Raw genomic sequence first — 27625 nt, 5'->3', positions numbered from 1 at the left:
GAAAAGACCCTGATGCTAAGAAAGACTGAGGGCAAGAGGAAAACAGGATGACAGAGGATGGGATGGTTGGATGGCCTCACTGACTCAGTGACATGAGTCTGAGCAAGCACCGGGAGATGGTGAAGGACAGGAAGTCTGGCTTGCTGCAGTCCATGGGGCTGCAAAGAGTCAGACACAACTGAGCAACTAAAGAGCAACAACAAATTATTGGTTCCTGATGCTATTGTTATTATTATTGAAACTTTGTAAGGCTGTGAGATAAAATATGTAAAATAAACTACTATAATTTCTACCATATAACAGGTAATCAAAAATGCCCATCTTCATTTAATTTTCCAGGCACATCCTCTTCCACCAGCAATTTTCTCTACATCTTTTATGAGAAGCATATGAACATGGTTTGAGTCTCAGAATCATTGGATGACAGAAGCATGTCATTGCATAAGCATGAATATAGTACCTACACTATGCACAATATGGCTACAGAATATGAAGACTACAAAAGAGATTGTTTCCAGTCCTAGAACCTTCCGAGCAGTCCTCTACTTTGAACAGGACTTCTCAACAAATATTTGTATTCAAAGCTCAGACACTTATTTCTTCTACCTCACCCATTAAGAAGCAAAGGATACCATGCCATATTACCTGAGTCACCATCCCTGGGTGGGCAGAATGGAGAATTTAGGAATGGATAGCATGAGTGCTGAGATCTTTGCAGTGGCAAATTCAGTGAAATCAAAGCTGGATAGACGCACACCCATGGCTGGTGCAATTGACCAGGAGCGTGGGTGTTTGAAATGATTTAAAAACCTTTGCCAATAAAGTGAAGAGGATTCTTTTGTTTTTGCTTTTGTTTTCTCACTTCCAAAAAAGCCCATAAATTCCCTTTCAAAAGCAAGGACTTGTTCCTAAGAGATGAGAGGAGCAATGCAAAAACAGCATGAATGCAGATGAAGTTGTTGCTCTGAAAAATTGATAGCTACAGCCAGATGATTGCTGGAAGAACAGAACTCCTTAGATGGTTATTAAAACTTCAATACCTATATACAACATAGCATTACAGAGAAGTAGAAACAAAATTAATCCCTGTAGCAAGTTACAATGTGAAATAAAATAGCCCATCCTTCCTGCTTGCAACCATTAGACCTATGGTTATTTGTGATTATCTCTCCAGCTGCAAATTCTTCTTGTCTCTCAAGTGTCCCTAAATTCCGTCTAGGGATGTATCTGACCCTCAATTCCATTCCCTTCAAGGCCGTGATTGGTCCATGAGTGAGCATATGGCCTAAGTTAGTCGAGTCACCTTAGATCTCAGGATGCTCTCTGGGAATAATGGGATAAAAGTGTGAATCTTTTTTTTTTTTTGGTGGAGAGGTAAGGAAGTGCAAACCCAAGAGCCTAAGGATGGAAATAGTCCATGTAAGAATACTGAGCCAAGAGAATTACAGAGAAAATAGAGTAAGAATCCCCATGACATTGTTAGCATCTGGATCAAATCATAACTGAACTCCATGCACTGCAGGCCTTTTCAGTTGCATATGTCAGTAAATTCTCTGTTTTTGCTTAATCTAGTTAGATCTTTTAGTTTTTTCCAATGTAAGACATCACAGCTGATACAAGACATCAGTTTCACAAGAAAACTCTAACATGGTTGAATTTAAACTTTTGATCGAGAATGAATGCAACAAAAATCTATTTTAATGATCCTATTCTTCTTCCAAACTGTAGAGTTATAGCAAATATATCAGGAATTTACCATTCCAAATTCATAAATTCATCTTCCAATATTATTTTCCTTTTTTTCATTAAGCAATCTGCCCTTAACTATTTTTAATTTTGTTCTGCCTTGAGGCACAAGCCTAGTGATTATTTCATAATATTGTTGTATGAAAACACCTCTTACATTTTTACAAATAATAGTCTGAGTGTTTTCTACATGCAAGCATTCTGCTAAAGGCTTTATACGCATTATTTCAATTATAACTCACCACAACTCTGTACTATATTTATTCTCATGCTGCACACGAGAATGTGAGGTTCAAAGGGGGTAAGTAAATTGGCCAAAGCTACAGATCTAAGCAGGGACAGGACTCCAGTCAATCTGGCTCCTGTGTCTATGCTGTCAAATTATCCATCTTATAGAATCATTGACCAGTCTAAATAAGAGTCAGGCACAGTACCTGGCATACAGCATTCAGCATTTGGCAGCTACTACCAACGGGGCTATTGAGCATGAATATCCATTGGAAGGACTGACGCTTAAGCTGAAGTTCAGATACTTTGGCCACCTGATGTGAAGAGCTGAGCCTTAGAAAAGACCCTGATGCTGGGAAAGATGGAAGGCAAAAGGACAAGGGGGCAACAGAGGATGAGATGGTTAGACAGCACCACTGACTCAGTGGACATGAACCTGAGCAAACTCCGGGAGATGGTGAAGTACAGAGGAGTGTGCTGCAGTCCATCTGGTCACAAAGAGTCAGAGACGACTTAGTGGCTGAACAATAAGAACAAATGGGGCTATGTGTTTGGAGATAACATTTGATTTTAAAATCTCTAGTATATGAATCTCCCCCAAAAGCAAAAAGTCCCTCTTTATTAACAATACAAAGTCTCTGATGACTCAGGGCTTCCCTGGTGGCACAGTGCTAAAGAATCTGCCTGCTAAGCAGGAGACAGAGGTTCCATCCCTGGGTTGATAAGACGGGAAAATCCTCTGGAGAAGGAAATGGCAACCCACTCCAATATTCTTGCCTGGGAAGTTCCACGGACAGAGGAGCCTGGTAGGCTACAGTCCATGGGGTCGCAAAGAGTCAGACACAACTTAGCAATTAGACAACAACAATGCTAATGACTCATTTAGCCCTGAAATACCCATCATCTCTTTCAGGTGAGTATCTGGGCATATGTGCCAGGAAGTCTAGAGACAACTTTGATGCCAGTTGTAGGGAAAAGAGAGGGGGCCTCTGGGTGTCAGAACCCTGGCTGCCTCCAACCTATGTGTGAAGCTCAAAACCTTTCATGTGCCCTCTCTACAAACACCTAGATGCGTTGTGCCTCATCCCAGTCCACACTGAAAGACCCAGAGGCGCCTTACAATGAACAGTAGACAGAGAAAGATGAGACTGAAAGCTTTAATACAGACAGAGCCTCTGTCCCTTCTTGGCTGCAGTCAACAGCAGCAGGGTTGGACCTGAAGTGATGGCGCGGTGCCGGCAAAGCACTTTGGCACATGCCGGGATATGAAAGGCTCTAATGAGACCCATTTCACAATTCACTGGCCACGTGCATTCAACAGGCAAAGATTTCTTCTGAACGTCCCCACAATATATCCTCCGGCCCAGGTCTGCAGTGAGTCCCCCATCACCCACGAAACCAGATCTCTCACTGTCCCCTCACGTTTCTTTCTTTGGCAGTAAAAATCAGCTCAAGGAGAGGCAGCAGCCTTCCTTGAAAGAGACAGGAGGCGTTTGCAAGGCAGAGCTCTCTCTCAGGGTCTACAGGAACCTTCCTGAGACCTGCAACGCATGCTAATCCTTCTCCAGCTAAGAGTGGGCTCTGTCATAGGAAAGTCATCGTTCTTTCTAATTGTCAGAGACTGCTGCTCTACACTTGCCTGCAGCAATCCGATTAACATATCACCACAACACCAACCCTTATAATATGTTTTGTGTCCTACCAACAAGGGAAAGCCCCAACCCTGCTTCCAACCACAGCTTCCATCTAATTAGGTCTTTAATAGGTAAACACAAGTGGGAATACAGAAAGCCAGAGAGGAAGCTCTATGTCTGACTCACTTTCTGCCTAAAAGTGACTCCTGGACTTGGAATATTTTTGTGGCTAATAAGGAAAGAGTTGAGAAGATGAGGGGAAAAAAAAGAAAAGAAAAGACAGATAAAAGGCAAATAAGGATGGAAAGATAAGGACTAAGCATTCAGGGAGGTAGGGAAGGATACAGGGAGGATGAGAAGGAGAAGGAAACCCTATTTGCTCCTTTGGGGAACTGAAAAACATGTAACTTCTGCTGGAAACGATTGCCATGGCAACGTTCAAACAATACAGAGAAAGCCTTCCTAGTTCCATGCTTGCCTTCCCAAAGGGCACTGTGTAGACGTTAACTCTTAGGATGGCTCCTGACTCTCTGCCTTTTCAGCTAGAAGAAATCACAGTCCCCTGATCACTCCCCATAATGCATTTGAATTCATTCACCACACCCAGGCTCTGGTCCCTATCTAGGGCTGTGCTTCTCTCTAGAGATCCACTAACTATACTCAGCCTTCTCTCTGCCCAGGTTACAACAGCACTGTAGCCAGGCTCAGAACAGAGCAATCTCTCTCTCTCTTTCTTTGTCTCTCTCCTTTCCTCCCTCCCTCCCTCTCTCTCCCTCCTTTTCCTAAGGTTGTAAAAATCAGCACATTCTGAGATCCGGCTCACATTCAACATTAAACCATCCTAAAGAAGCACAATTTTTATATTTCCAAATGCCATGCACCTTAAAAAAATGAAACTTTTAGTTACTGAACTTTCCAACATCATTATCAAGTCAATAGTTAAAGAAAAACAAGCTACTGTCTTTTTTTTTTTTATTAGTTGGAGGCTAATTACTTTACAATATTGTAGTGGATTTTGTCATACATTGACAAGAATCAGCCATGGTTTTACATGTATTCCCCATTCCGATCCCCCCTCCCACCTCCCTCTCCACCCGATCCCTCTGGGTCTTCCCAGTGCACCAGGTCTGAGCACTTGTCTCATGCATCCAACCTGGGCTGGTGATCTGTTTCACCCTAGATAATATACATGTTTCGATGCTGTTCTCTTGAAACATCCTACCCTCGCCTTCTCCCACAGAGTCCACAAGTCTGTTCTATACATCTTTGTCTCTTTTTCTGTTTTGCATATAGGGTTATCGTTACCATCTTTCTAAATAGCTGTTGTCTTGAGAATGAGTTCCTTAATGCTATGATTCCTAGAATCAAAAAACAAAAAACAAAAACAAACCAAAAAAACCAACTATATGGACCATAGGATATTTATTAAAACATTACAAATAAAACAAATGACTTGTTCTAGGCAGGACCACATCTACAATTATAGATGATTTTAATAATTAGAGGACAGTAGTAGTCATCCTAAGAGAAAAAAAAAAAGTTAAGTACTCTTTTTTAATCTATGAAACTTAACCACCATCCCTGATACCTATCTTATCAACAAATAAATATGTATAAATTTATAAAGGAATGATTAGATTCTCTTATATTCCCTCTACTGACTTGGTGAAAATTGATGGAATAAAACACACAGACCCTTCCCAACAAACAGGGTTGTCTCAGAGGTTTGCACTTTGGCAGAAGCAAGTATGCATTTGCTATTATTTAGTGGAGCCAGTGCTGAGCTTGCTCTCTCATTTACTATGGCTATTATTAGTGATTCCTATTAGTATTATGAGAGATGATAACAGCAACCCCTACACTGGGAAGAAAACTAGAAGAAAAACATGGAAAATATACTGAAAGAAAAGCATATGTTCCAATTTAACATATTCAAGACATTTATATTCAAAGATTAAAGGATAAAATTAAACCATAATTAAATGGGTCTTACCATTTAGCATTTTCATTTAACTTCAGTGTCTTCTGCTGTTTCTTATGAAAGAAAGGAGGAAGAATCCTTCTAAAGCATGAAACCAGAGCATCTCCTGTGAATATATACCTGGCTCCATAAAACCAGGTACTTGCACCAAAGTTTTAATCCAGACACTTTTAGTGAGGAGAATATATTTTTTAATTCTCCCATTGCATAAGCCCTTATTTGGGCATGACTCAAAATTAAAAGTCATGATTCTTTCCAACAGTCATTGCTGACTAAGAAGGTCCCCTTCATACAACTGTGCAGCTCCTGCAATGCCCAGCTGCAAGTCACAACTCCGTTTTTGGGAACAATATTCTTTGGGAACAGTGCCGTGAAGGAGCATGAATTGCCAAACCTGCACTGAGCCTATTAGCAGCTCTGAATTAGAGCATAAGATTAGCACCAAAATATATTTCCAGAACTATTTTAAAGACTGGAAGCCCCAAAGACAACTCTTATCAATATTTCAAAAAGCCAATTAGAAATCATGCACGTACTCCTATGATGGCATACGGTATTTTGCAAAACATCTTTTGGCTCAGTTTCTATCAACTTAAGGTCACAATGTTCAATCAGCACATTTCAAGAATGGGGATGGGCAGGTATATGTTTGCAATTAGGAAAGTGGAGGAATAAGTTGCAATGTATTTGTTGGGTAAAGTTAAGTTTTGAAACATGGATCCCTAGAGAAAAAATAATAAAAAGTTGATCTTAGTGGGAAAAATATTGGGAAAATAATGGCCTGTACCAGAGACTGAATTCAAGGAAGCTCTTCACCCGAAGGATGTGTTAGATCAGTCCACCCCTTGGTTGACTCTGCCAAAATACATTTGAATACTCCTGTGCATTATATTAACGAGATGTGGGAGATGACAAGCAGGTAACATGAGGTTCATTTCCTAAAAGAAATCACAATCTAGCAGGTTTCAGCCAAGTAAACTTGATATAAGAGTGATCAGAGCTATCACAGCTCTATGAACAAAATGCTGGTGTAACAGAGACAAAAGGATTCGTGTGTCTAAGGACAGCTGGGAAAGACTTTCCCAGAGGAAGTAACCCGCTTTGAAATTTGACCTGTGAAGAGCAGATCCTAGGCAAATGGAGTAGCTTTCACAAAGCTGGAGCCAAAAACTAGCCTGGGATATCCCCAGAGAAATAAAACCTTCAGTATGGAAAAGAGACCAGGCAGTACCGTGGAAGAGTCCACCTGTAAATACGCAGATTTGATCCCTGCGTCAGGAAGATCCCCCGGAGTAGGAAATGGCAACCCATTCCAATATTCCTTCCTGGATAACTCCATGGACAGAGGAGCCTAGCAGGCCACAGTCCACAGGGTCATGAAGAGTCGGACATGACGGCATACATGCATGCACCTCTGGTATGGCAGACAGATGAGAGGAATAAACAGGCTGGTCAGAGTGTGTATCATTAGGAGAAGAATCTGAATTTTATTCTATATTCACAGAATACAGAGGAGGGAATGCTCAGCTTTATTTCTTAGTAAGGTCCCTCTGAAGGAAATATGAATGATGGACCATATTGAAGAAAAGGTAGCATCAGAAAGATTACTTAGGAAGGTACCTAGGAAAGAAACAATAAACACTGGACTTAGGGATAGGAAAGCTAAGTTTGAGACAGTGAGTAAATGGATGAATAATTTGATTAGTGGTTAAAGAGATATTGATATGAAACTGAAAATATATAGGCTCCTGGAGAGAAAGTAATCAATTACAGTATGTGGATTAGATTTGTGAGGCCTACAAAAGACCAGGTAAGAAAGTGAGATCTTGCTGGCCCTGGAGATGTAGGACTTGTCAGATTACACAACGTGGTTGGGCCTAAGATTTGAGCATCTTCTCTCCAAACAAGCCCAGCAGACATCTCAGAGATGCAGAGAGACTGGGAATAGAACTGATTCATAGAAGAGGCTTTCCACATTTCAGGAGAGAGCAGGAGAGGAAAGGAGGAGGATAAAGTGAAAAGAATAAAGGAGGTGATAGCAAACGGCAGATCAATCCCACAGGAAGAGTTTCAGAAAGCCAGTGGCAACCAGTGGTACTAAGTGCTACAGAGATTTAACATCACAAGGACTGAGATCAGGTGATGGGGGGAGGGTGCCCACAAACCAGGAGTACATCAGATTCCTAGGATACTGTAATAAAACTCCAAACAATTATTAGCATTGACCTTATTTTTCATATGATCATGAATTTCCAGATGATCTCATAGCATTTTGCACCAAAGTCTTTCTGTCCAGTAGTTGTGTTGAGTGAGTTACGACAATTTTTCCCCAAGTTTTTCTTAGAAGTTATCTCTTCCTCATGTAGGAGCACATTTAGATATTAAAAAAGACTGATCAAAAGATAGATGCAAGGTATCTGTAACCTAGTATCTGATTACAACCTTTGTTTCAGCAAACAGGAATACTACAGATATCTGAGTCCCAGTTAAGATATTCAGTTTGAGTATCAGGATAGAGGACAGTGAGCTGCCATGCATATTTGATACCAAGGCAACATGTTTGCATTTACTGATTCTGATCCTGTTTCTAAAGTCCTGAAAGATGGAGCTCCAACCTCCAGCTCTATCACTTAGTTGCTGGATAACCTTAGACCAATTACTTATCCTCTTTATGTTTCAGTTTCCCAAGTGAGAACTATGGAGAAAAATATAAGCTATATTATCAGCATAGTACCTGGTACATATTAAATGCTCAATAAATGGTAGTCACTATCATAATTATAAAATTATACCCATAACCTCGGTAAGTGTTGAAAGCACCCACAACCATAAAAAGCTGTCATCGGCTTGTGCCTAAGTTGAAATAAGTTTGTTAATCTTACATAAGTTGTTCATTATTTTTAAACTTCACTATGAATCTGACATTGGAAACATTATCAAAAATAATAATATCCACTTCGAGAGCAAAGTTGCAAAAGATCCTCATTTACATACTCAGTAAATGTAAAGCAAAACACTCACAGACTTTCAGTTAAATGTTCCCGTTTCATGGAAAATAACCAAAGAATTCAATGAGAAGAAAGAAAGTGAGCTAGCATTTATTGTGTACTAACCACGTGCCAAACATTTAGACATCATAATTAATGTTCCCAAAATAACTGCCAGAAAAATGATCTCCATTTTTAAGGTTGAGCAAAATTGAGACATAGCAAGGTTAACTTGCCTACTTAGGATCCAGCTAACAAGAAGGGAAATACATTTGAGATCCAATGTTTGCCTACTCCAGGTTTATTCTATTTCCCCTTCACGCCCTCTGGATACTTTCTTTACCTTTTGACTCTGCATATCTGTCATTGTGACAGATTCTGCCTTTCTCACAGAATATGATGCTGTTCTCCACGTTGTGACAACTCACAAGCTGGAATCAGAGATTTTGTATGTTTTCAACTCCTAGGAATCTTGAATTTCTTGGTAGTCAGTTATGAATTCAAAATCCTAAAATCTTAGTGCTTGAGAGATCCTTAGTTTTTAACCGTTATTTAACAGGAAAGAATATAAGACCAACCTAAGAGAGATGAGGTGACTTGATCAACTGTTATAGTCCAGTACTGATAGCACTAAGATTAAGAAAAATACACCTGCATTTGAGTTCTTTGGAGGTGATTCTCTTAATTAAGTTCAATCAGTCATTCAAGGAATATCTACTGCAGGCACACCAGTTGTTAGACACTCTTCTGAGATGCTAAGGACACACCGAAGAACAAATAAAACCCTTACCCTCAGAGAATGCTACAAGCACAGTGTTTCTACCACAAGACCTGCCCAATCAAGTTTCAACTGTCGAATTTACATTTCTCCAGAGAAATCATTTTGAAGAAACGTGCAATAGACTCTTGATCCCTTGGATTGGGAGCATCTTCTAACACACTGTCTATAAATTATTATTTTGTATGCCTATATTACAAAATACTTGACAATCTAAAGTTTACATGGACAGACAGTACATTTTACACAATTCATAAGGTATGCTGTAATCTTTCTTAAAGAAATGGTATTCACTAAAGCACTTCCAAATATATTTTAAAAGTCTAGGACCTTACCAAAAACAGCTAAATCTATTTGTGTTACTTTAACCTTGTCTATAAATTTCTCATTTGTTAATCTATATCAACAAGAATTATATGAACAGCTTCCCTCAAACAAGATCCTATCTGTTTTCTGCAAACTGTTTGCTACCTAAACTAAGATCAGAGGTGCTCAATTTAGATGTGCATTTATTGAACACTTGCTGTGCATGACATATGACAGTCTGATTCCATCTTTATATCAGTCAGCTCCATGAGGTTGTTGTTTTCACCTCTCTTTTACAGATAAGCAAACAGGTTTAGATAGGTTAATGGCTCACATAACACATGAGACCCAGTGGAAACCTGAGTATCAAATTAGGATGCTGGAGTTTGAATTTACCCAATTTCTCAGTCACCTTTAAGAAGTACACCAAAAAGTAAAATAAACAAAACCGTAAGAACGTTCACAAATGATTTCCATCTCTTTTTAAGATCAGTGAAAATAGTAAGCTTTAGGATGCTTTTCCAAAGTTAACATAGAATTCAAATTGCTTTCCTAATTGAAAAGAAGCAGTACAAACATCCCACGGGCAACTCCTCAGCCTGACTGTCTTATCCGCAGCTGAGACATCAAGAATACTAATAATTAAAACAGTAGGATTCTTTTTCCCTCAGAGGGAGAACAGGTTTCCAGAAGCATATTGAGGAAATGGACAGAACTTTTGGCTGCTGATGTAGACAATGAAATTATAAACTGTGACCGTGACTGACAGTCTCGGAAAACTACTGGCAAGTTGGTGTTGAAAGATTTGCACGTGCAAACAATAAGACACATAAGTCCGCATGAAATCTTGACCCCACAGAGTCTAGTGAGTCTTTATCCTTTCACAAACATGAAGATATATAACTAACATGGGATTCATTATAACTAGGAAGACCGTGAATCCAAATTGTGGACTTGGGTATCTTAATATTAGTAATGTAATTTTAAACCATCCAATTTAATCATATGCTTGTCAAGAAATCTGCCTTTACTTTGTGCATTCCACATCCAGATAATGCAATATGTAGCCAAAGTTATACCATTAATATATAATTATCTTCTGCAACTTTTAGACCAAAAGAACATAGAACCCAAGAATAGCAGTATTTTCCCCTAAAATCTCATTTAAGTATTACTTTTGCTGAGAATTATGTTTCTAAGAAAATATTGCTTTTCAATTTCCAGCTTGAAGCAATGTTTCATATCTAAAATGATATATCATAAAAGCTCTCACCTCATAAGACCTCAAAAGAAGAATCTGGCAACTACTGTAGGGTAAGTGGCACATTTGCTGGTTCTTAAGTGTAGCCATCAGAACTCGCAAAGTGCTTGGCCAGCCTGTATTCATCCCGGGAAGTTAATCCAAATTAATCCAAGAACAACCATAACAAACAGCTCTCCTTAGAGAGCCTATTAGGCTGGGGCTTTGCATACCATTACTTTAAATTCACACGACCATTCTAATTTGTTGAAAACCAATTTGTTAATATTATTCCCATCCCACAGTTGAGAACACTGAAGGCCAGGGAAATTGAAGGTATTGCCTGAAGCTCATAGCTATTAAATTAGAGGAGGAAGACATTTGAAAAGGTAACTTGAAACCCTGCAAAACTTGGCAGCTTTCTGGGCCTGTGGTCTTCAACAAATTCCAGTATATAGTTACCCTGCTCACAAATGTCACTCAGTGGGTACCAACTTCAGCCCTGAAAGAAGCTCATGAACTAGGTTTCCAAATCTACAGTTGGCCACACTTCTTTGATCAGTCCACGAGCAAGTTGTCTAAAATACATAGCCAACTCTGATTGCCAAACCAAAGGAACTAAACCCTAGTCTGGGCAATGCGTGTCCTGAAATGTTGTGCTGGTGACGTGATTCACCAGCCTGAAAAAGGATGACATCCTTAGATGTTCCATCATCTCCAGATTTGAAGAACAGCTTCAAGCGGAGGTGGGTGGGAGGACACATTTCAGCCCACGATTTTAAACACATTCATATTTTCTCTCCCTATCCCCCATCCCCTTCCCCCTCTTTCTCAGTAAAGTTTGCATGTGGGTGTAAATGTGGAGAGGGGGTGACAATATGAAGGAGAGGGATGCAAGTTGAATCAGAGGAGCAATGAAGAAATTTTGATGTCAAGAAAGGAGAGGAAAAAAGAAAGAAGGCAGGGAGGGGGTAAAGAAAGAAAGATAAAATGACAGACAGAAAGGAAGACAGAAGGGAAGGAAGGAAGAAAGAAAACTCCCCGTTCCTGATTGGCAGAGCCAAGCTGATTGCATGGCTGGGTTTCCCACGTGAATCCCAGAGCTGAGCTATGCAACAAAAAACCTTCAGAGCACGCTTTTTTTCCTTCTTCTTTTTTCTTTTTTATCAGTTGTGCTAAGTTGCAACTGAGTAGGAACTTCACGTAACTGGTGTCAATCTATGACCACCACTGATGACTTAACAGTGGTCATGTAAAAACAAAACAAACATACAAAAAATATCTGCAAGGAATGATGATACGCAGAAGAAACCTACAGGGATCTCGGGGGGGGGGGGCAGTGGGGGGACGAACACAGTCGTGCACAATTATTTTCATAGGTCAGTAAATGCAGTGCCGAACTGTGTCCCAACTGGAAACATGTGCCCAGAAAAATAAATTAGAGAAGTGCTCAGCTGTAGGCTAGTTTAGTTAGGGGTAATGAAAAGGATAAGAATAGATGATGTGAGTGAAAGAACAGACTCAGAGGCTTTTAGCAGGGAGTTTCTGGTTTCTATTATCATTCTCTCATATAAATCTAACTCCACAGTTCTTTAATGACTCTCCAGGGACCACCACTCACTGGATTAAATGTGCCCAACACCAAAAAGGAACCAGAAGACTGCTGCATTTCATCTCCTTTAGGATATGCCAGCAACGTGGATCATATTTTCTTTTCAAACAGTATTAAAGGTAGGGTTATCTGAGTTCCTCTATTAATGTAAAAAAAAAAAAAAAAGACAAGACTAAGACTAAAAAAAGATATGAATGCTAGAGATGGACTACCCTTGATGTTTGGAATGTCAGGAGTTTACTGCAAGCTCTCAGGATAAGTACCTTCCTTGACCCTTCTAGATAAACATGGCAGCTTTGGGGAGAGAAGTCATTCCTTCCACGTATGACTGGTTCTTGTCCAGTTTGGATCCTAAACTGACTTTCATCAGCTCTTGTGGGAGTCACCTGTCTCCTATGATCTGGCCATTCACCAAAGAGTTATGGCTTTTCCAGGCCTCAGTTTCCTTTTTTATTGGCATGAGATCTCTGGGGAGTCTTTTGGTTCTAAAGTTATATGAGGCTATGATTCTGATAGAAGGCCCCGGAGAGAAATAATAGAAGACTGACAGGCAGAGTTCTGTTATAAAATAAAACTAAAGAAAAGCCAGCTCTCTGACCCTGGCAGCGATGGGGGACGGAAGAGATGAAAAGGGCGATCTTCCAGACCCTCAGGCTCTTTAAGCATATTCAACCTTATAAAACAATTTCCTTCAGTGGCCTCTTTCCCCCAAGACAAAGCTGGCAGAGGAGAAGCAGTGATGCTCAACCCTCAGACCTTTATCTAAGTTGCCACAGGACACGAGATTTCTGCCTCTTTCTTAGAAGAGCCCTGACCGGATCATATTGGGAAGGTTTCTGGCAAAACTGAAGGCAACTAACTGTCCCCAGGCACCGTCATGGACAGCCTCGCAGTTACTCACAGAAGTGGTTAGAAGGGGGTGGGGTTGAAGGGGGTGGTCCTCTCATTCCTAGCACTGGGGAGCATGTAGGTACCTTCCAGCTTGTGTGTGCAAGAGAGATGTGCAGTCAGCCAGCCGCTGCTCTCCATCACTTCCACCCCCACCCCACTCCCCCTCCCTCTACCCACCCACCCACCGGCCAGAAGCCATCCTTCATCTGCTGGGTTTATTATCATATTTCTGTGTTAATACATTCTGTTGATCTGCGATGTCAGGTTGGATAATGAAATTTAAATTGGGTCCCTTCGATTTCCAATGGCTAAACATCTGTGAATCTAACTCTGGGGCTGCCAGGCAACTTAAACGCATTCTTGAGTGTCAATCACACAGCGCAAGGCACCCCACACTGCAGCGGCTTTCCTGGGGAAATTTTTTTTTTTTTTTCTGATGAACATTTGCAAAGGCGTTTGCCCGGGTTGCAGACAACCTGCATCATTATAGCAAACCAGCTTATCAGTGAGCACAGCCCAATGGGGCAAATGTGTGGGCCACCTTCTCCCTATTTTCTGGCCTCCCACAGCCAGGTCTTTAGAAACCACACTCAGGGGGTGAAGGGATAAAGGGATCAGGGATGCTAAATTCATGGTCATTTTCTTCACCAATAAATAAGAAAAAAAAAGGTTCACTCACTGTATTTCAGACTGATCACAGCAACATCCAGATGGATATCCAGGTGGTTAAGAACAAGTGGAAAAACGCATGATCTTGACACCAAAAAGAAAAAAAGGGGGGGTTGGGGGGAAAAAGGAGGTTGATGAAGAAAAATCCAACTGCAATTATCCGTCAATTTTAGTCAACATAGGCACAAATCCAACTGTCCCCTGCTGGCTTCTCTCTCCCAATCAATGCCTCATTCTGCCGCGGTCAACTTTTCTTCTCCGAAATTTCTTTGCAGATGTATTATTAATTCCCTCTCCTCTTGTGGGAAATTCAAAAAGAAAACACCACCATATCAGGTCTTTACTTTCCTAAAAAAGCTCCAAACTTTTCATTCCAAAAATATCTCCTTGGCTTACTTTCTCCTTTATAGAAAAAAAAAAAAAAAAGCACATACTTTTCTTTGTGGATCCACGGTTCTCCATTTCCAATCATCCTTTTGGGGAGGGGGGTCGCTGTTTTTATGGTTATTTATTTATGTCAGAATACATCAACCCCCGCGGGTCTGACACTGGTTTATTTCATTTTTCAATGCTCCCTGTGTGCACATATACACATGTGTGTTAAGATCCAGATCTCACAAGAAAAAGCTTCATTCTTCCTTCTCTCTTGCACAATCAGTTTATCCACTGCGTTCGGTTCCAAGAGATAGCTGCGTCCCGCATCCTTCATTTTTGCAACGCACCCAACCGTCACCGCCACCAAAAAAAAAAAAAAAAAAAAAAGTCTCCTTTTACATAGCCGATTCCTTTCCCCAGCCCCCACCTCGATGAAGAATTTGGGGCTCAACTCCCCCCACTCGCCACCCTTCCGGCCGGCCCCTTCTCCAGAGATCTGATTAGATTTCGCATCACAACCCAGTGCGCAATTGGATTTTTGATTTCAGCCACCCGGCCAGCCACCTTCCCCTCTCCCTCCAAACTCTCTGTTATATCCTGTCTCCTTCCCTCGGCCGCCTCTGCAATTTCATAATCTCACGTTAAATGGAGTGCGGGGGGCGGGGGCGGGGGAGGGGGCGGAGGTAGTGGAGGAAAATTTCAAGGCTCCGTCAGCTGTCAAGAAGAAACCCATTCCTTCCCCCAGCTACTTCGTCTTCTTTTTTTTCCTAAAGGTTCGGGGTGGCTAGGGCTTCCTCTGTCCCCGCCCCCACCCCCGGCACCCGGTCCAGATTCTCCAGGTGTAGCAGAACTCCACGATCAGGGCCGGGATCACGGGGGAGACGCGTGACGCGGTCCCTCGCCGGTGGCCCCTGCCAGCCACCGGGTCCCCTTCTCATCCATCAGCGGGCTGCGAATCCAGGGGCGCCGCGACGAAAGAAGTTCAAATTGGGCTTTTATTTCAAATAAGGAGGGCGAAGCGAGGGGCTCCACGGGATTGTCAGGCAAGTGAAAAAAATAAGGAAAGAGGATAGAAAATGGAACGAAGGAGGGTTAAAAAAAAAAAAATCCTTAGTCGCTGGCTCCTCTCATCCTTCTCGAATGAAACTGCAGCTCTGATCTCATTTCCAGCTGCGTCGGGTACATTTTGGAGCCACAAGTTGGTCCCTCTTCTCGCAGCCCTTCCCGACGCCGGCTAGTCCTCTGCCAAGAGATGCGTTCCAGGGAGCGCAGCTGCTCCGCGCGGTCCTTAGCGACATCGCCCCGACTCGCGGCTCCCAGCGCGGCATAAGCCCGGGTCCCCTTCCATCCACTTCAGCTGGAACTCTCTGCCTCCCCCGCCCGCTCCTCTCTCCCCTCTCTCCCCCTCCGATATTAAATGCGCTCCCAGGGCGGGCGGCAGCTCCTTTCTCTAAGCCAACGCCACGTCCCGAAGGTTTGCGTCCCCGCTCCCCAAATCTCCTTTCGGACTGCGGTCCCCTTCCCTCCTCTGCCCCCTCTTTCTTTCCCTTTTTCCTTTCCCTTTCTCTGCTTGTGATCAGTAAAATACAATTACCCAATTACCTCCCATCATCTTAGCACTGATTGGTCAATTGCATTAACACTTGAAGTCGGGGACGAGGGGATTGGAGCCTCTGCGGTGTGGCACCGCTGCCACCTGGAGGGCAGAGCCGGAACAGCCGCGTTTCAGAGCCACCCCCGCGCGCCGAGGTTAGTAATGAGCAGAGAAACTCAGGGGTGGTGTGGGAGAAGTTATTCCCCACCCCCCACCCCCCCTCAAAGCCTGGCTGTTTTCATCCTGAAAGCCAGGAGTTGGAGCTACAGAGGGGAAGACATAGAAATCAAATCACCATTAGCATCCTGAAATATCATTTACAGAATGCTGTTGCTTTCATTCAAAGCTGAACACGAGCTTCTTCTCTCCCTAGGTAAGGAGGCTGCTCACAAGGTAAGGATTAACACAGTACTATTACCTAGGATGTACTAGTCGGAATCTAGCAGGGGCTGAAGAGCGGCCAGGGAGGGAGCGTGTGGTCTTGCAGGATAAAACACCAGAAGGAAACAGTGTACAAGCGAGATAGGCGCCTTCAGCCTATGCAGTGTTGCAGTAAATTGCCCTGTTCAGTTTGTACAAGACATCCAGGACAGTTTGACAACTCAATTCCAACATCCCTCTCTCCTGGTTATGGGCTTTTCCATCAACTTATTTTAGGGGCAGGGGCAGGTGGCATTTTTCAACTTCACTGCATCTTAGAAAGATGGAAAGGCCCCCATAATAATATGATTAATAACATATTTATGTGGATTTCTTTCTCCACTATACAATTGTCAGAGGCTTTTTCTGTAAGCTATAGTTACATTTTATGCCATTCACATATGTGACCTTGAGATATGAAATAGATAAAATGAATGATAATTCAGATAATAAAATATTATATTCATTGGGAGAGGAAGGCAAATAAGTATTTCTTTGTTTCAGGTTGCATCATCAATGATTTCTGTGCTGGTTTACTTTTAAAAAGTCAGAATACCTACTTGGTTTGAAAACAGTTTTAACAGGCAGTAGACCACTCTATTAGAGCATTAACATTTGAGTCTTTATGTTACAACTCATAATGAGTAGGGACATTCAACAGAAAGGGAGAAAAATTTTACTAAGGAAACATTAAAGGCATATTGAAATTCACGCCAAGTGTTATGTGTATATTTTTCCTATTCCCTGTATAATACATGGGTATTTCCTCCTTTGGCGTCTTCCTGAGTGGTTCAGTGGTAAAGACTCCACCTGCCAAGCTAAGAGACACAAGTTCCATCCCTGGGTCGAAAGATCCTCTGGAGGAGGAAATAACAACCCACTCCTTGTTCTTGTCTGTAAAATCCCATGGACAGAGGAGCCAGGAGGGCTACAGTCCATGGGGTCACGAGTCAGACACGACTTAGTGACTAAACAATATTTCCTCATTTAGAGTTAAAAAATAACTGCATCTGTATATTTCTTTGGGTACCAAGCACATATTCTAGAATGTATTACCGATGTCAGCACCTGCAAGGAAAAAAAAGCCTTTCTCTACACATGGATTGTAATTTACTTAATTTCTGTTTTTGGAGAACTTTGATGTAGCTGTGAATTGCATAAAATGTGAATTTGTTGAGAGGTAATGGGATTGCTTCTGTTTTTAAAAGACAACTCTATTGATTCAAAACTCTAGTGGGCAGTTGACTCTAAGTTTAATTTGTTTTTTGAAGCTCTTACCCTTATATGCCAATTACAGTTTACCAACTAATAAACCATTAAAAAGTGCTTTCACTAGCTGCTCTAGATAGCTTCAAAGGAATCTACCTTCTGGTTCTGAACTAAGCTAGAAGCCATTTGAAATGAAAATTTTCCTTTTAAGGATTTTGACAGCAAGGGAAAGGCCAATGATTTGTTTTTCAAAGATGATTATTAGCTACCTACCAGATATATTTAAAGCCTTTCAGAATGAATTAATCTATCAAACAAAGCAGCAGTGAAGGAGCAGTGTTATTTACCAACAAGAAAAAGGAAGATCTTCCCTTTTTTATTTACCTTCCCATTCATCAGCTACTATTTCTTTTCCCCCTTCAGTTGCTCCTTCACACCATATTACCTTGAATTAGTCATTTGGCTTTCTTTTTTTGATTCATAGTCAGTGTTTTGGGGTCATCCCTGTGGCATGGTTTTCTTTTGCTGACTTCTCATATACATCAATCACTCATCTTATTTAAAACTCAAAACAACCCCTTGAGAGATTTTTAAAGATAAGGAAAGTGATGCTAAAGCCACATATTTGGTATTTTCAAGACATAGGCAAGTCTTGAACTCAGATCTACTCAATTCCAGTTCTTCCAATTTTGCTACAGTTTCTAGATTTCAGGAACTTATCTAAGACAGTCATAGTTGTGCACACTGTCATGATCAGTACTGAATCCCAGAGATGAATTTGTAACCCCATGGGGGAAATTGACACATTTCTCTCAGAATGATCTTACTCAAAGAGAATTGAAATAAGTAGTCCACACGCTAACTGTCGGACAAATGCACACACAAACTAAATTGTTAACTAATGACATAAATATAGATATATCCTGAGTAGGAGTTGTCAGATACTGTCAATGATGACAGCATATGTGTTTAAGTAAAATTCTTCATGGAAGTTCTTTTACAGAAAATAATTGTCTGAATAGTAATGGATTGATCATGTTGTCACACTTCCAATTAGTTCATTTAGTTATCAAAAGCATGGGCAGGACAGATGCCATTAAAATGTGATGAAATTAAAGGAAAAGGAGCACTGTGCTTAACAGGGCAGGTTTGTTCTATGAACTTTGAGAAGTCTAGGTTAATTCTTCCCTGATTTGTAGGCATTTGGGTGGAGAAACAAAATTATGTTATTTCACTATGTGCCAGTGACTCTACTTGGTGTCATCTTTAGCAAACAGCAGAGGACAGCATCTTGTAATTGAAAATACAAAATAGCAAGGAGAATGAGCTTGCTAACTTTGCTTTACAAATACAGAAAAAAGATGCATTTATTAATGCATTTATTAATTTGATTGAACAGGCTGTATGCTACCCTATTCAAGCACAACACATGAGATTTGAACCTTCATGTTAACACATTCTGGCAATAGATACTCTCTTTTCACTTCCAGTACTATTAAAAGGGACCAGAATGTCCTGTGGGACAGTAGTATCAGGCTTGTCTCTGTCGTCACATGAAATGAATGGCATGTGAATTAACTTCATTAGACCAGCTTCTTCTGATAACTACTTTAATGATCAAATGCCATATTTAGTGGGAACTTACTGTATGTGTTAGGTTACACAATATTCCAAGAACATTGTAGTACATATTTAGAAGATATCATAATCATCACCTATTCTTTGTTACTTGAAATATACTGAAGATGCCAAAGTCCAAGTAGATTTGTGAATTTACGGTTTTTAAAGTATCTCTTCTACTACCCCTCCACTGAGTCTGTACCCTCTATGGTCTTACTTCACTGTGCCTTCATGTTTTAAAACTTTTTTTAAATAAAACACTAGCCCCTATTGGTTGCTCATGAGTGTAAAACACAGTCCTAAGTATGTTACAGATGGCAGTGCCAGCAATCCCCCAATGACTTTATGAAGTAGGTACAGTTACCATCCCATTTTATAAATAAAATGGAATTGAGGTTAAGTAAGGTCCACCTAGGAAGTGACAGAAGAAAGGTGTTCAACTAAAGTTATTTGGCTTCAGAGATCATTAAGTTCCTATTATTACTTATTGCAATGGATGCAAATCATTTGCTTGTTATTTTCCCACTAAACCATGGTTGATTTCATGAGAGTGCTTTTTTTGTATTTCTCATACTGTACACCTAGTTGAATAAATGAATACCTAAGATTAAGACATGGCTTCTCAGGTGGCTCAGTGGTAAACAATCCACCTACCAACGCAGAAGATGCAAGAGACATGGGTTCAATCCCTGGGTTGGGAAGATGCCCTGGAGTAGGAAATGTCAACCCACTCCAGTATTCTTGCCTGGAGAATCCCATGGATAGAGGAGCCTGGTGAGTTACAGTAGCTCTTCTGTTCATACGGCCGCAAAGAGTTGTACACAGCTAAGCTAATGAGCATGCATGCATGCAAGATTAAGACATTAGGAAAGGTCTACATTCTTTGTCTCTTACTGACCATTCCTTTTACTGCAGTTCACAGAGTGTTGGTAATAGGAGATATTTAGTGCAATTACTAAATAGAAAAACTTAGAAAACATGCCACCAAATGAATTCATTTAATCATAGAATTATAAGTTAACACTTAGCTATTGCTGAATAATAAACCATTCCAAAGTTGGTAGCTGAAAACAGTAATTATTTATTATTTCTCATGATTCAGTAGACCAGACAGGGGATTGGTTACATGGCTCTTCTGATCTTGACTAGGTTCACTGAGAACTGATCTAGAATAGTCTCAGCTAAAGTGATCGGGATAACCCAACTTCCTTCATCAACATAACCCAAGCAAATTTCTTGGCAAAAGCAAAAGTTCAAGAGAACAAGCAGAATGCACTTTTTCAAGGTTCTGTATGAATCAAATCTACCCACTTCCCACCGGCTAACGCAAATTACTTGGTGGAACCCATCATTAAGGAATTGAGCAGATCATGCCGCCTACAATGGGAGGCCTCTGTAGAATTACATGACAAATGAGTCAAGAATCAGAGTGATCATCACAACTTCTGTTCTCTACAAATAACAAATTTCCCTAATGATTACTGGGGTTTGCAGGAAAGAAAATTCTCTGCATTTAGCCAGTCACTTACTTATTTCAGCAGCTGAGTATTAACCTCCCATTATGTGCCAGGTACTATGGAAGTTATCACTGCCTCCCCGAACTACCTTCATTTTCCTCGTCACATCTGTTGAGGCAAATTCAGGAATGACTCATTCATCTGCCCTGTTCTCTCACTGTATTACGTTACTAAGACCATCCTCAAGTTCCTCAGCTGACTTTTGCACTAGTCTTTCTTCTTATCCATACCATCCCCTCTCTAGCACCTGTTAGTTTCTGAAAAAGAGACTGGTGAGAAAGTTTAAAAGAAGAAATGGTAAAGAAAACATATGTATAATAACAAAAACCAAAATACAAGGCAAAGTATTTGCAATGCAGAGAACAAAGGATATCTATTCTCAGTCATAGTTCTTAGGAATAGCTTTTAGAAATAAATGAGAAAACCACAAGTAACCTTCCAGATAAGTGGGAAAAATATGCTACTAATCCATTTGCAGAAGTACTGGAAGTGAATACTTATTGGTACCTGCATTTCTTAGCACAGTGCCTAGCCCTTTGGCATCCAAATACATTTTGGTCAATTGGATGAATAAACTGTTTACTTGGTTGTGGGAGGAAAGTGGGTCGACAGTAAATGTGGTAATTATAAGCAATGGTGGTATAATAATATCTGGTCAAAATTTTACCAGAAAGAAGTATAAAAGGACAGCAGAGGTGGCAGTAGCCACCTCACTATGGGGACGGTCTCAGAGGACTTCACAGATAAGGAGACCAAACGTGTTCAAAGCTTCGTGAATGTTCGACTGCAACTGATGGATGCAGACCTGCAGCCAGAGGACAGAGAATTAAGTTTACTCTAAGGAAAAAATACTTTGTGGCCCAAAGACTGGTAGGGCTAAAGCTTAGCTAAATGATATGCTTGGTTACAGGAGGTGTGATCAACTAGATGAAATGTAGAGATCAAAAGAGTCTAGATTTTGAAGGTAGTTGGTAATATGCTTTTTCTAGAAGTGTGCCAAGCACGAAGGACGTCTGGGAAGGGAGAGCACGAGTGAAGGGGGAACATCTTGAGGGAGAACGTGTCCGTTCTCAGACCACCGTAGGCGACATGGTACATTCTAGGACTGACTTAACCGAACAAGAAGAAAGCTGAAAGGAATAATGCATAACAATTTGGAAACCAATTCTACATCAGCTTCAACCCAATTACATTTTAGAAATCTATTTTTTTTTTTAATTTCATATTAGGATATAACTGATTTACAATGCTGTATAGGTTTCAGTGGTACAGCAAATGATTCCGTTATACATATGCATGTGTCTATCATTTTTCAAATTCTTTCCTCATATTGGTTGCTACAGAATATTAAGTAGAGTTCCCTGTGCTATAACGTACATCCTTGTGGATTATCTATTAATATCTATTTTGTATTTAATAGTGTGTATATGTTAATCCCAAACTCTTAATTTATTTCCCCAACTTTTCTCCTTTGGTAACCATGTTTATTTCTAAGTCTCTGAGTCTGCTTCTGTTTTGTAAATAAGTTTATTTGTATCAGTTATATATATATATATATATATATATATATATCACATATAAGTAATATCAATGGTATTTGTCTTTCTCCGTCTGACTTACTTCATTGTATGGTAAATTCTAGGTCCATCCATATTGCTGCAAATGGCATTATCTCTTTAAATGGTGACCCAAGCTCTTGAAGAACACAATCTCCTTTATCAAATGTTTCTAAGAAAGTTGGTATTTGTGCAGAGAAGCTCCATGGCGGCATCTTTGTACTGTCTAAATTAGGAGTCTGCACTGAAAAGAAAATTGCCTATAAAGGTATCTTTAAAACTCCACCAGGAATTAGTAGATGGTGTGAATCCAGTTGTATAATTTGGGAAGACAGCTGCCTTTGATCTCGCTAAATCAGCACTTGATACTGAACAACTCCTAAAGTATGTCACTTTATTTCTGCATTAGCCATGCAGTGCAAATTCAAGAAATGATAGCCTTGTTTTCCCCACCATACTACTATTGTGTTTTCAGGAAATGAAGTGCCTAGACTTCAAAATTCAGTTCTCTGCCCATTGAAGATGCATGAGTACATCTGTGGTTCTAGGCCTCCAGCTGATTTAGTAGTACATGATTCAAAGAATACTCAACCATCTGCATTTTTAAATATCCAGGTTTCTAAAATTCACAGCATTTTTGAGGGAAGTAAATGACTGTCTAGGAGATATTGCAGTTTTTTAAAAAAATAATGTACTGTGTTTACACAGAAAATGAAAACACCTTTATCATTGGAATGAAATAATTCTCCAAACACTATAAACATACATAAGAGATATATATCTCTTTCATAATATATAAGAGATATACTGCTCAGAGTGACTTTGAAAATGGGGGAAAGATCTTTAAAATCATCAGCATTGTGTGAGGTTCACAGGAAATGAGCTATAAAATAAATAGCCCTGTCACAGGTGAAGATTGTGGGATGTGCATGGACTTGTGGTCTTTTGAACAGAGTGAACACTGGAGGACTGTGAAAGGATTGAGTGTTTGTCTTCTACCGCAATCTAGCTGACAATCTTTCTGAAAAGAATGTTTCATTAAAATTGTATGAATTTTAATAGAAGTTTGTATTTTCATGAGGACAGCAGCTATGTCACAGTGCAGAGGACTTGAACAGATATTTTTCTGAAGAAGACATATAGATGGACAACAGGGATGCAAAAAGATGTTCAGTATCACTCACCATCAGGGAAACGCAAACCACACCTGTTAGAACGGCCATTATCAAAAAGGCAAGAGTAACAAGTGTTGACAAGGTTATGGAGGAAAGAGAACTCTTATGCATTGTTGGTAGGACTATAAATGGGCACCATTACTATGGAAAATGGTATAAAGTTTCCTCAAAAAATTTAAAATAGAATCATCATGTGATCTAGCAATTCCATTTCTGGGTGTGTGTATGTGTGTGTATATATATATGGAAAAAAATCTTACAGAGATACCTGATACCTGCACCTTAATATTCATTGTAGCATTATTTATAATAGCTAAGATGTGAAAACAATCTAGGTGTCTACTGACAGATGAATGAATTAAAAAAAAACAATAAAAAATAATGTATTATATACTTGAAAGTTTCTATGAGGGTAGAACTTAAATGTTCTTACAACACACACACAAATAAAATGGAATCAGATGAAGTGATAGAGGTGTCATATTATTTTGGTAATCATTTCACAATACATACATGTATCAAATCATCACATTACACAGTGTTATATGTCAATTATATCTTAATAAATCTGGAAAAAAATGACTCAAGAATATTTAAAAATAGTATGCTATGTTACAATTTAATTTCTTTAATTCTTATTAATGATGCCTCCATTTTTTTTTTCCTATTCTTATTGATTTTAGTGGCTACGTTTAAAAGGTGACCAGATTTTCTTTTTCTACTCCTGTTTCTGCTTCTTTTACCTCTAGGGTTAGAGAGTGGTAAAATAATGATACTGGAAAAAAGTTTATCTTTGGAGAGTTCCACCACCCTTTTTGATGTCTTTTCCTTTTTATTCTTCTTTATAGAAGCCTAAGGGCCCATCTTATGTATTTTTCTTCTCCAGTAAGAACTATACTATAAAAACAAATTTCCATAAAAGTGCTAGTTAACAATTTAGCTCAGCTTAATCCAGTCCATTTATTTATTTAAAAAAATTTTGTCAAGCACCAAGTTTATTGGGTTCTGTATGTACAGACAAAGGATTAGGACCTTTCCACTATTTTCCAAGATGCTTACATTTTCAGAAAGAATTCATGTATATTCACAAAAAGGATATACTTGATCCAAGGAAAGAGCATGGAGAAGTGCCCAGAGCAGTAAGTTTAGAATCACAGAGACCTGAGTTTGAATTTGACAAACTTTCATTGTTTGTACTTTAGGAGAACTACAAATACTTTAGGGCTGGAGCTTAAGGAGGAAAGGGAATGTAGCAGGGAAGGGGATGAAATGCCAAGAAATAAACTTGCAAAGAGCAGCCTGATGAAGGATTTATTTTTTTGAAGAAGAAGAAGTTTATTCCAAATATCAGTATCATTTATCACTGAGGGATGTTAAGTTACGGGGGTAACATGGTAAATTTGGGAATTCCGAAAGACATTCCAAAGGACATTATGCAAGTGAATTGGAGAACAGCAGCAACTTGGACTCAGGAGAGCAATTAGGAAACGAAGGAGCTTGTGAGGCTGCAAACAAGGCACCAGCTTAGGAGCAGGAGAGAGGAGAAGGGTATAAAAGAAGTCAGGTGTTAAAATCTGCAAAATGTTACCAGTTTGCACACTTACTATTTGCACGTGTGTGTGTGTGTGTGTGTTTGTGTGTGTGTACATGTGTGACATTAGACCTGGTGCCTGTACATGACTCCCATTTCATGTAATCAAGCACTTCCTGAAAATAAAGCTTTCTTCATGAGGAATGAGCCCTTGTAAGATTGTCATTGGAGCTGTTCAAGCCTAAATTGTGTCTGAGTCCTGAAGGCAGGTATAGATTAGATAAGCAATTTCCAAACATCATCCCCGATTAAATTTCCACTAGTCCAGCACAGCAAACTGAGTGGAGTAAGGCCAAGGGACTGGGTGTGTCCTGTAAATTAGTTAAATTGCAAACAAAAATCTTTAGTTGGTGGTGAATTTTTTCTTATATTTTTCAACTATGATCTCCTTTCTTAGTTTTATTTAGTAACATTTTAAAATGTAAATAGCTAGCAAAATCCAAAGTTGGGGACATTTTTTCAAACCACTGTATATTTATTCATTTTAATGACATGAAAGGTGTTAAAGACTGAGACTTGCTGGACTGATGACTTTTATGGGCCCTTTGGTCTCTTAAATTGTATGCTTTTATCAGAATATGTCTGCCTGGAGAAGCGCTTTCATGTAGATCCAGAGTGGTGTGATCGACGTTATTCGACCTTTCATAAAACAAATCGGTTTGTCTCAGACAAGAACTGCAGAAAATGCTCCCAAAGTTTCCAGCCCTTACAGAAAGCCAAATTCTAAAGTGAAATTGATGACATCTTACAAATCCTTGCTCAGATATCCCTTTCACAGCAAAATAATGACATTGGAAAAATGTTAAGTACCAAATTGCCAGTATCAGTCACCAAAGTGGAATATTTTGGCTCTCCCCACATACAGACCTACAGACCTGTGTCAAACCATCTTCTGTATGTAACCACTGACCTGAGGGGCCTGGCAGTTCACACTCTTTTTCCTTGAGGTGCTGCTGACAAGCAACACCATTAAACTCAGCTTCAAGTCAGAGAAGGGTGCCTCAGTGCCTGTGTAGTCAAATGCCACAGGATTTCAAATGGAAATGACATGAATTAATTTCCTGAGAACAAAAAGAAAGGGAAAGATCAAGAAGAAAAGCAGCTTCTAGGAGCACAATATGCAGATTAACGGTACCCACTGATTGATTGAAGTGTCAAAAACACACCTTTCAGATAAAAATGAAACTGCTGAGAGTTTGGGGCTCACTCACACTCTCTTTTTCATATGAAATATTAACTGATAAAGTCAAGGTAAAATTAAGTTTTTCTTGGTATCTTTAACTTTTTCTTGACCCCAAAAGCTAAACTTTTGGACACCTGTCCCTGGTAAAAAATGATGAGGTCTACTCAAAGGGGATCTCATTGCATGAGGAATAAAGTGAAAAGTCCTTCAGCCTGTCTTCAAACTTATCTTTCCTCATCTCTTCTTACACCTTAGTTTCTCCTTCTGGATGGGTCTTCGTTCTGTGTAGACCATAGGGTCCAGGCACTAGCAATTCCCTGGAGTAGGAAATGGCAAGCTGCCTGGGAAATCTCATGGAAATCTCATGGCTGGCGGACTGCAGTCCGTAGGGTCACAAAGAGTCAGACACAACTAAGTACTCATGCAAACGCTAGCTATTCCCTACACCTAGAACATTTCTGCTCTGTTCTTTGCAGGCACTGGTCTTTTTGCTCCTCTGAGAGATGCCATTTCTCCCAGGCATCTGAGGTAGCCACCCAAAGGCTATTGCATCCCCATATTTTAATTTGGGGCAGAACACTTAATCTGATGGTCTTTTTCTAATTGTGGAGTTGTGAGTCTTCATCTGCTAGATTGGGATGTCCATAGGACCAAGGGTACAGCCTTTCTTGTTCATGCTGTATCCTCTACTCAGAGAATTCACAGGGAAGATGATGAATTCAGATTTTTGAAAGTAGAGCTAAGATGGTAAAAAAGTGAGGTTCAGAAGCCAATTGTACAGCACTGATAAGGAATAAAGGTGGGGATTTGAGAAAGAGGTTTGTTGTCCCTTAAACAATTGTTCTTATGGCTGCCCTTCAGTTCAATTCAGTTTAATTGTTCAGTCGTGTCCCACTCTTTGCGACCCCAGGGACTGTAACACGCCAGGCTTCCCTGTCCATCACCAACTCCTGGAGCTTGCTCAAATGCATGTCCAACTAGTCAGTGTTGCCATCCAAATAGCTCATCCTCTGACATCCCCTCCTCCTCCTGCCTTCAATCCTTCCCTACATCAGGGACTTTTCCAAGGAGTCAGTTCTTCGCATCAGGTGGCCAAAGTATTGGAGCTTCAGCTTCAGCATCAGTCCTTTCAATGAATATTCAGGACTGATTTCCTTTAGGATGGACTGGCTGGATTTCCCTGCAGTCCAAGAGACTCTCAAAAGTCTTCTCTAACACCACAGTTCAAAAGCATCAATTCTTTGGTGCTCAGCTTTCTTTATAGTCCAACTCTCACATCCATACATGACTACTGGAGAAACCATAGCTTTGAC

General features: G+C 40.1%; 1 protein-coding gene across 9 annotated transcripts in view; it reads right to left on the bottom strand.

The window, feature by feature from the left end:
• Positions 1-27625, bottom strand: part of LRRC4C (leucine rich repeat containing 4C) — a 1326823-nt gene that overhangs the window by 166988 nt on the left and 1132210 nt on the right. For 2 of the 9 annotated variants that reach the window (XM_070473156.1, XM_020872206.2), the window contains exon 1: positions 14083-16006. The exons of 6 other annotated variants lie outside the window; for them this stretch is intronic. The gene's annotated coding sequence lies outside the window, so the exon portion shown is untranslated. Of the gene's footprint in view, positions 1-14082; positions 16007-26068; positions 26191-27625 lie in introns of those variants that run through there. One more of the 9 variants, XR_011489902.1, reaches the window with a different exon arrangement.

The sequence above is a fragment of the Odocoileus virginianus genome, chromosome 10 (genome assembly GCF_023699985.2).
Source record: "Odocoileus virginianus isolate 20LAN1187 ecotype Illinois chromosome 10, Ovbor_1.2, whole genome shotgun sequence".
Lineage (NCBI taxonomy): Eukaryota > Metazoa > Chordata > Mammalia > Artiodactyla > Cervidae > Odocoileus > Odocoileus virginianus.
Note: the sequence above shows the minus strand (reverse complement) of the source record. Positions and strands in the feature narration are given on the sequence as shown.